This window comes from Capsicum annuum, chromosome 6 (assembly GCF_002878395.1).
Source record: "Capsicum annuum cultivar UCD-10X-F1 chromosome 6, UCD10Xv1.1, whole genome shotgun sequence".
In the NCBI taxonomy this organism is placed as follows: domain Eukaryota; kingdom Viridiplantae; phylum Streptophyta; class Magnoliopsida; order Solanales; family Solanaceae; genus Capsicum; species Capsicum annuum.
Window position 1 is genome coordinate 68724036 of NC_061116.1, and position 11121 is coordinate 68735156.

Below are 11121 nucleotides of genomic sequence, written 5' to 3' on the forward strand. Positions count from 1 at the left end.
ACTAAAATGGCCATAACTCTTCTCCCGGGTGTCGGATTTGGGCAAATTTTATATCAATGGAAAGCTTATTTAATTTACCATACAATGAAAAGTCAAAATATTGAAAATTCCGCATGTATAAAAGTGTATTCATCTTTAAGCCAAGTCTTTGAGATTTTTGGGATAAATTTAAGCTAGGTAAAAGTATGGGATGTTACAATATCACTCCCTTGGAAATATTCGTCCTCCAATGAGACTGATTAAGTTGAGGACTGCTGATAGACTGAGTTCATATATTGGACATGCATATCTGATGCATGGAATACATGACTGAACTGATTAATGAAGTCAAGATTGAATATACAACGATAACTGATAGTAAGATTATGACTGTAACTAAACATGGAATTGAGTAGATCCAAGGAAGACTGTTACCTTAAGCTGAGAACACTTATAAGAAAAAGATCATTTACTGAACATGTATGAATGGGAACGTGAGAACATAGATGAGTCTAAAATGTGATACACGAATTGAATATCGTGAACTGAACTGAGCCCTTGAGTACTAGCTTACTGCTGAGATTGGAACTACAGGGTCAACTATGAGGACCCATTACTCTAACTGGATTCATTACATGAAGAGAAAATGGATAGTTTAGAACATGATAGCGCGGGGTTTATAGTGCATCTCCCCCTTAGGATACTATGTCCCTCGAGAATGTTGATTTAGCTGAGATACTAAGGAAAAGCATGAGATGATGCATGGGGCACCTACGAACTGAATCGTGACTAAATATCTGGGATCTTAAACTAGGGCATGATACATGAACTGGGTTAAATTCGCAACTACTAGGATGTTACATTTTGGGATAGGACGGCTAGATGGAAGTTTGGGAAACCATCCGAATTTGTCCGCCTGACTGCTAAACTGAATTATTGGCTTTATGAACTAATTCATATTAAAAACATATACTTAACTGGAGTATTCCTTTAACATTCCTTCTAAGAAGTTCTAATGGCCTTAGGGAGAAAGGGATCTTAGAATAAGTTGAGCAAAACATCTGAATAAGAAATCATAACATGGCTAGTAGTGGAATATTGGGCATGTGAGATTGAAATGTACTTAGTCTGAATAACTGTTCTAAAGCTATAGAGTATTATGAATATGAGGAAGGGACTGACTGAGTAACATGAGATAACTGAGCATGAATTCATGAGAACGGTATTATTTAAGAATACAAGACCAAGCGTATAACATAATTCTAAAATAGTCTGTAAACTGAAGTACTGATCTGATTACTATGCTAAGATTATTACTGAGACTGTACTGGAACTGAATACTAAGTGAACTGAAACTCCTTATACTAGGAACTGTAAGTAAGAATGGTTTTTTATAATGTGCATGAATATGATCTACGATCATGAGCTAACATATAAGGCATGAGTACTAACATTGCTGATATGTAAGGCATGAGTACTGACATTACTGACATTACTACTAAAATCTGAGAGCCTAACTTTAAAGCCATTGTTCTAAATCTGTGGATCACTTAATAAACTCCAAACTAAACTATCACCACTTTACTTCTAGAGTCTGAAGTAGACACTGAGGAGGGCTCTGCTAATATTTTGGGTCTGATACCGAGTTGACGGCTATATAGGGGTTACAAAAAAGAGAAGCCTCAGAATCTGACTAAGCATAAACATAAAGATGAAAGACTCATAACGTACCCGTAACTATATCAGGAGAACTTCCCTAATCATGGTGAGACTGGAGTGCATAAAATCTATTCTAGCGTTGATCACTAGTGGTACTGGAAGTGGTGCCCTACTGTCGCAAATCTTTTTCTCTCTGAGTCATTACTCTACACTCCCGTATTCTGTGGCCTGGCTTACCATATCCAAAACATACTTTGCTATATGATCTATACATACCTAGGTGATATCTACCATACTCTCGCAAAGCAGATGTGTACGACTACTACTCACACTACCCTGGGTTTTAGAGCCTGGCGTCTCATCATGACTGTCATTCCTGAACTTAGAGACTGGAGCACTAGCTGAGGACAGAGCTAGAACTAAAGACTTCGGATGAAACTGGGAATGATTACCGCCTTCTAACTTAGGCTGACTGAAATTAAAGCTACCTGTTCTAGCCCTCTTATTCTTTCTCTCCTTCTTCTTAAGTTTCTGCTCAATTTGTTGAGCATAGACCATAAGCCTAGGTATGTCTATCTATTTACCAACATCATTGTTCTACACTACTTAGTCACGCTATCTGACACCCCAGATATGAACTTACTCATTCTGGACCTATTGTCTGCTACTATATGGGGAGCATACTTGACTAACCGAGTAAACTTGAGGGAATACTCTTTTACTCTCATACTACCTTATCTAAGATTGATAAACTCTAACACTTTGGCTTTTCTCAGCTCTAAAGAAAAGAATATATCTAGGAAGGTAGTAGAAAACTCTTCCCACTCTATGGGCTCTGCATCTGTACCCATGTCTACCTTCCACTGCTTAAACTACGTATGGTATACATCTTGTAGCTGATAGGCAGCTAATTCGATACTTTCATTGGAAGTCACTCCCATGATATTTATGACTTTGTGAACCTAATCGAGGAACTCCTGTAGGTCCTCTTCTGACTTAGATCCCATAAAGGAAGGAGGATTCATTCAGGTGAAGTCCCAAATTCTGGTTGCAGTAGTATTGGCCTCTGGGTTGGTCGGAACAACAGCTGGTTATTTATTCTGGGCTGTGACTGAATTGGCTAGAGTAGTGAATGTAGCTCTGAATTCTGGATGAGAGACGTGCTCGTCCAGGGGATCTGCCTGAACGGGCTGAGGTGCTGACTAATTTCCGGTTCTTCTTTTGTTAGTCCTTTAGGAAGGTGTATTATATAAAAAAAAAAAAAAAAGCAAACTAGACTGAGAGTGTAACTTGAGCTCATGCTCACTCGCACGACATGAATACTGAAAGAAGGGAAACTTTTCCTAAAACATCTCATAGCCTCCTGTCCATAAGTGTGGCGCGCTATACACTTATGCACAAGACTCTACTAGATGCGGCTTTAAGACTTTCTAGGACACTGTTGAACCTTAGCCTCTAATACCCTGTTTATAATGACCTGGGACTACCCCCTAGTCGTCACACAGTGCTTACGACCCCGAAAGACGACAAGCTAACCCATGAATCATATCTGTTATGAGCACTGAATAATAATACTGTAATTAGTGCATAAAAATAGGCTAAAATGCCATAAGGTTCAAAACATCTGAAATACTGATAAAATATAATATTTGTAAAACTAAATACTATCTGAAAATCTAGTCTGAAAAGCCTCTAACTGAATCTGCCTGAAAGTAGAGTTGATGGGACAATCCCCCAACTAACTCCATCTACTGAACTACTACATCTACTAAAAATATGAATTAATAGAATATCCTCGAATAATGAGGACTCACTGCTAAATATACTATGCGTGGTCAGAAACCTGAGCGTTTGAACCTATAATATGAAACATCATAGCGCAAGAAAGTATGCATCAGTACGTGGGAATATACTAGTATGCTAGATAAGGTAAGGCTGAATACAAAGGTTCATAGGCATGAACAATAACTGACTGAATGAAATAGAGTAACTGGATATGAGAGTGCATGGATAACTGAAATAACTGTAAATACTGAGTATGTAATACTGTACATATATGCATGCTATAACTGAGCTTTTCTAAAGCTAAGTACTAAGTTCTGATAACTGAGTAACTAATATCTGAAGTTACTGATACTGATTAACTGTGTCTAATAGTCTTAATTCTATAAAATTAAACTGGGTTCTAAACTGAAGACTGAAATTAAAATAGTAGGAGGTAATCATCTAACCGACATGCCCCAAATAAGATAAGATAACTGAGTTGGGGTCCAATCTGTAACCCCAATTAAAAGGGTGTCAGTACCGTGCCACGGGTAATGACAACTGTTGTGGAGTCAATCCTAACTAATAGGTGACCCCTGAGATCACTCCTAAATTAGCTGGTGATCCCTGAGTATGTCAGTCCTATCTAATGAGTGACATATCATAACCTACGCTGGCTACGTAGTTCTGGACTTGGGAAATGCTTCTAGGGACCCAGACCTAACTAACGGGTGTGCCTCCATCCCTAGGCTCACTCGATGCTGAATCCTACTCCCAACTAAAAGACACTGAACTGAGTATACTGAATTAGACTGGACTGATACTGAGATTACTGAGTTTTCCTAAGTTCTGTAACTAACTGAGTTCTACTGAGTTCTGTAACAGACTGAGAGTACTACTGATCGTGACATGACTAATACTATTCTGTAACTGACTCTGGATCTAGATAAACATCTAAATTATCGGATATTAAATACTCCCAAGACTCGATAGCTTGAAAAGTAAAGTAAAGCATCATCTTGAATAACATAACAATGTTCACTTGGTCATAATTCATTCATAGAGACATTTCATCAAACACTTGTAATGCATTAACTTGTACATGGATGGGGAATACATGTTAGCATGCTATAATGGCATTATTTCATTCTCATAGACAATTTATCAAACACATAAGAAGCATACTTGGTTCATTAAATCATAAACAGTTATGGTTAACATAGTTACAACAATCAACTTTCAAATTGAAGGTTTATCATAAATATCATGTAATTCAACACATACTAGAATTAATTCTTAGAACTTGTAATCTAAATCATGGATTAAAACTCAAACAACATCATGAACATAAATCCAATTTAATTCAAACATTGAAATCATAAATCATAAATCATAAATCTTATATTTTGAAAAAGAATTCTTGGGCTCCATGGAAGGTAAGGATCCATGGATAAACATCTAACATACCTTGAAACATTCTTTCTTAAAGGCTCTTGGAAGAAATCCTTAGACTTGTTCTTAATTTCTTGAACTAGGGTTTTTGCCTCTTTGAGAGAAAATCCTTTTAAATTTAAGGAAAAGTGAATAATGAAGGATTTAAACGTTTTTAGGGATTAAATCCCATATTTGGATGAATTAAAATCATGGGAAAAGATTGTTTTAACCCTGGGCACAACTTTAAGTTTTCGTGAAATTATTTTGATCTGGACCCCTGGAGCGACGCGCCACTATCGCGTCAAGCCACAGGAAAATGACAACTGATAAATTGAATGGTGGCGCGATGCGGTGGAATCGCGTTGCCACCTTGGTTGCGACCTGGAAGTTCACCGCGACTTGATGGTAACGTGTTGGAACACTGAAAATGGATAATTCTAAAATTGAGCCTTGGCGTGAAGCGCCAATATCGCGAAGGCTTACTATTTTTTGATAATTACCATTTTGGCTGGCATCCGAGACGCGCTGATGGCTCAGGTGGTACACTATCTTACGAAAATGGCCATAACTCTTAGCTCGGGTGTCGAATTTGGGTGAACTTTATATCGATGAAAAGCTTATTCAATTTTTCACACAATGAAATGTCAAAATCTTGAAAATTTCATATGTATAAAAGTGTATTCATATTTAAAGAAAGTATTTGATATTTTTGGGATAAATTTAAGTTAGGTAGAAGTACGGGGTGTTACTGACTCATAATGACACCTTACGACTCGTAAGGTAAGTCATAGGTTAGGCAATAAGTTTTGAAACTCAAAATTTTCCAAGGGCAAAATTTTAAGGTGTTTCACATGTCATGTTAACAATTGTGTTTAATTGACACACTCTATGAAGGATTTAGGCGTTCAATAGGAACATGAACTAATTGAGATATCAACACGAAAAAAATCAATAAGTTCAAGGGGCCATTTATGTATTCCACCTATAGAAAACATAAGCAAAGAACATCATCTATAAAATTGTATTATGGTGAGAAATACTAGATAGTAAAACAGAAAAAATATATTATAGCAAATAGTAAAATGAGAAAACGCATAAAGTACCCATTAAAGTTTATCCGAATTTACACGTAGATGCTTAAAATTTTGGGAGTCCTACCCCACGAAATCATTTTTAACCAAAATAAATACACTCTTTTTTGACCAATTCAAGTTATCAAAGAATATGTATAAATCATACACTAATTATCATTCGCCACGTGTCAAATTCGATTTTAACTCATTTTCTTTATTATTTTTCTTATTTGTTACTTTTTCTTTTTCTTCTTCTCAACCCCCCCCCCCCAGCCCCCCCTCCACCACACATACATAAAAAAAAAACTCTTTTTACTTTTCGTTTCTCTTTCTTCTTCAATTCAAATTTCCTACACAGCTGCAACCACTACTAGTTTCCTTCGTAGCCCTTTCAAATCACCTATAATTATAAGTTAAAAAAGCAAAATTAATAAATAATTAAAATCTAGAGGGAAAATGGTGTTTTTAGTCCCTAAGTTATCATTTTATTCTAATTTTAGTCCCTGTGATATCCGACTAAGCACTTTTAACCTTCAATTAAGCAATGTGTGCTATTTTGATATCTGGATAACAGATCTCATCAAATTAAATAGAATGATATCTATAATAAGATACTTTGGACATAGCACATACAAATTTTCATTTTCATGTTAGTTGTTTGAAAAATAAATAATTAATTGAAGGTTAAAACCATCTTATTAATAGTTATTATTTCATTTAATTTGATGAGATTAATTAGTCAGGGACCAAAACAGTACGCATTGCTTAATTGAAGACTAAACGTGCTTCGTAGAAGATCACATGGACTAAAACTGAAATAACGTGATAACTCAGGGCTAAAAGCGTTATTTAAATTAGAATTATCATCGAAGAAAAATCTATAATTTAAATCACCAGGTTCTTGAGCTCATTATCTCCAAATTTACCATATCTTCTTCATCTCTTAACTTCACCACTTTCAATCTCCATTTTTAAGAGGTGGGAATCTCAATAATTAAAAAAAAAAAAATATTTTGCATTAACAAAAAATAATTGAAAGGGTAGGTAATGGACTGAGAAGATAAGGACAAAAATAATGGTCATCATTTTAGGCTATTTCTTTCTCCAGAAATTATACAAATATATTTATGTTACAAAAATTTATCAAGAAATTTTATATCACAAGCATGTGAAACTACGATGGCTAACAACCATTACGCAATTATTTATTTATTGTCGGAAAATATTTTTCACCAGAAAAAATAGTGGTTGATAAATCATCTTCCCTAGTAACAAAAAAAAAGAAAGGGGGAAGCAAAAAAGAAATAAAAATAAAAAGAGAAAAGTAAGAAAAATTCTTTGAATTTGAAATTTTATCAAAATAATTTTTTCATTGTTTTTCTTGTTCCTCGCACTCCCAAAGAGAGAGATATGTTTACTATGTCAGGTGGCCCAAAAAGGTGTATTTAGATTAGTTTAAAATTATTTAGAGGGGTCATAGAACCCCCACAAATTTTAAATATCTACTTACAAATTCGATCCAACTTTAAGGAGAACTTTGCATTTTATCTAGTGAAATACTAGCAAGAATCTTCTTTTTAAAAAATTATTAAAAAGAAACTATTTACAAGTAATTAAGAAGACAATTTATCGTGTATAGGTGATCTGTTAGGACGAGGTAGTCATGAGGTAAACACATCGCACATTTAAAGGAAAAAAGCATAAATATCCCCCCTGAACTTGTCGTCACAACTTTAGCATTTTAACTTTATAGGTAATTATTTATCCCCTAAATAACTTTCGCATGAATTATATTGTCTCCTTAATGGCTGACGTGGCAAGAAAATAAATAAAAAATATTAAAGCGCGTTTTTTATCCAAAAAAAAAAGTAAAAAAAGAAAAAGTGGGCCCACTTTTAAATTTTCAGTTTAATTTATTTCTTTTCTTCCTTCTTCCTTCTTCCTTCTTCCTTCTTCCTCACACCCCACCGCCCCTTCTCTTCTCCTTCCTCTATTTTTTTTTCACTCCTCATAACAATCTCCAATTAAATACATATCAAAATATTTTCTTGTGAATTTCTGCAATAAGATCATCTTCTTACACAAAAATCTTCAAGAAAATTCAATTTATTCCATCAAATTAATTTTTCTCAATAGCTAAATTAACTTTATAATTGTCAAATTCTTGTTTCGATTGAACCAATTAAAAATATTCATATAATTGTCAAAGTGTGTTTTAATACAAAGAAAATAATAATTAACTTGAGATAGATAAAACTTTAAAAAAATAGTTAGGTTAGGGGTTGCAGATCAGCAAGAAAAAATGATTGTTGCAGGTTTATGTTATGCCAATATTTGATCTGATGGAGCAAAAATTGGTAAATACATGAAATTTTCCACTGCTGTACTACTGAGATTCATTGTTCGTGCTACATACGTTGATCAAATCATCGATGGGGGCGAGGGGGGAGTTATCAAGAATGGGGACGTGGGGATAGAGAAGGGAGTCAAGAGGTGGGGATGGGGTATTATTTGTTGGGTTAGGGGAGGAAATTTAAAAAAAAAAAAAAACTTATTTATGTGGCTTCGACGTGGCGCGTGTGTGATGCATTCTTCATAGTGAGAGTGGTATAATATTTTTGGGGTGGTATAAAATTCATTTAAAAGTTGTTTAGGAGGGTAATAATTGCACATAAAGTTAAAGTGTTAAAGTGAATTGCAGCGACAAGTTCAGGGGGATATTTATGCTTTTTTCCCGTATTTAAATTTTGAATGTTTTAACCCCAAACCTCATTTTGTGAAATTTTATTAGATATGCTATTGTTATAATTCTCTTGATGATGTTTAAAACATTGTTTATCAATCAAATCCAAATATTTCGTGAGTCCCGACTGAATGGAATTAATAAAAGCTATTCAATTATAGTTTATGTGACATAAAAAAGATAATGTTTTTAAATTTTGAAATTGTTAACTTTATATTTTTCACTTGACCTAAATAAAAGCTTTAGTAAGCATATAAATGTTATTATTAATATTTAAGAATCACAAGTTTTAAAAGTTTCATACAACAATATAAAAGCTATGACATATTTCAAATAAAAAAATTTAAAATATTTATCAGGCCACGAATTTCATTTTAAGCAATGACAAGAAAAATATACATAAATATACATCCTAACTTTCTATTATTACATAAAATCGCATCTACCAAAACTAATTACAAATATTCGATTTTTTACACTTTCTCTCTCCAACCTCCGTATACATATCACATCATCCCTTATATGTCAGCTAATGCTCCACAATTTATGTCTAAAATAAAGTAGCCATAATTAAGGGTTTCAAGATTTGAATTTACAAATCTTATCTTATCAAATTGTTGAACATCATCTTCTTCGTCAATTTATTTTTTAGGTTAGTTTAATTTCTTAATTTTTTCAACTTTATTAAATCAAAAATTTACTAAATCAAAAATCTATGAGTTCCTTGATAATGAAGACCCCAATTTCAGAGAAAATAAATCAAAATATCAAAATGGCTCCGCCAAGATGAAGAAATCGAGGAAAGTTGCCTGTACATGCTCTAAAAAAAATCGTTGCTAAATCTTCAAGTAAGATAAAAAGTGAAGAATCATCACAATTGCGTCTTCCAAAGGTACAGTGATTTGTTGTTGAATCTGTATTTTTTATCGATTTACGCATTCTTATACATTGTTATATAAGCATGTTTTGTTGTTATTTCAACCTTATACATAACTTAGTTATGAATAGGGTTAGAGATGTCTTCTTATATATTAAATTTGTCATGTATATTATCAGATTACTTAGTAAATCTATATTGTTATTTTGAATTGTGATACATAGCGAGTTATGTATATACTTGTAGTTATGTCATTTGTTAGACAATTTATTTCAACTCATATAAATAAATTTGTTAACGCTGCTTAGCTGTTCAATTTCAGGTCATATACATAACTTTGTTATGTATATGTTATGCATCAACAGTGTTATACATTGCACATTTGTGTATCTGGCTTTATTAGACAAGATGAGTTGTTTGTATTTTAGCTCATATACATCGCAATGTGTTGTGTATGAAAGAATGTTAGACATGTATATGATGTGTTATCTTTATGTTTTCAAGTTTTGTTTCATATTGTTATGCATATGTGATGTCTGGGATGTGTATTTTGCAAATTCTTTTTTTTCGTTTTAAAATTTTTGTATTATTTTATAATGATCTTTTTTCTTTGATTCTAAAATTTTCTAGGTGATTTATGTGGTAAATTTCCTTTTAGGAGTATATTTTTAAAAAAAATTACATAATTAAAGAATTCATTAATCACACATTAATAAGGTACAATCCTGGATATTTATTAGACTTGATTTATTTTCTTAAATATTGTTGAGGAAGTTAGCGACGATATATAAGATACTTATGTATATTAACGTTCACTGAAGTGTATATATAATTAAAATATGAGAGAGAGAAATTTTTTTACAAAAATTGAGAGAGGGGTAATTAAGAAGCAAACTAGTGAAGAAAAATTTATTAAAAAAAAAGAGAGAATAATTAAGAAGTAAATTAGTGAGATTTATGAAAATTGTCTGCGCCAAAAGGCTATATTGATGGAACAATGATTGCTTGCATTTAAACAACGCATAATACATAAATATGACCCTAAACTTGACACCAAATTATAACTTTGACCTTAAACTTTGATAGTGCACAAATAGGACCTTTAACTATTCAAAACCTGAACAAATATGACCTCCGATTTCGAAACCCCATGCGTGAGTTTCACTCACGCTTACGTGGAGAACTCATCCAATCACACGGTGCCACGTCGTTAAAGGGCTGACTTGGAGGGAGGTCATATTTGTGCAGTTTTGAATAGTTAAAGGTCACATTTGTGTACTGTCAAAGCTTTGCTTTTTGTGTTAAACAGCGTCGTTTTTGTTATTATTACTAAAAATTACACAAATACACAACTTATATTTCCAATAGTATAAAAAATCTCAACTCCTTAAACATATTACAAAAATCCCAACATATACACAGAATGTTATGTATATGTTGGCTATGTTATGTATATTAATAGGGAGAGAGAGTAAAGTAATTAAAAAAGTGGAAGAGGGTGTAATTACTTACAAAAGGGTTGGTATTTATTATTATTATTATTATTTTATTTTTATAGCAGCAACACCTAGCTTTTTTTTAATTAAAAAAAA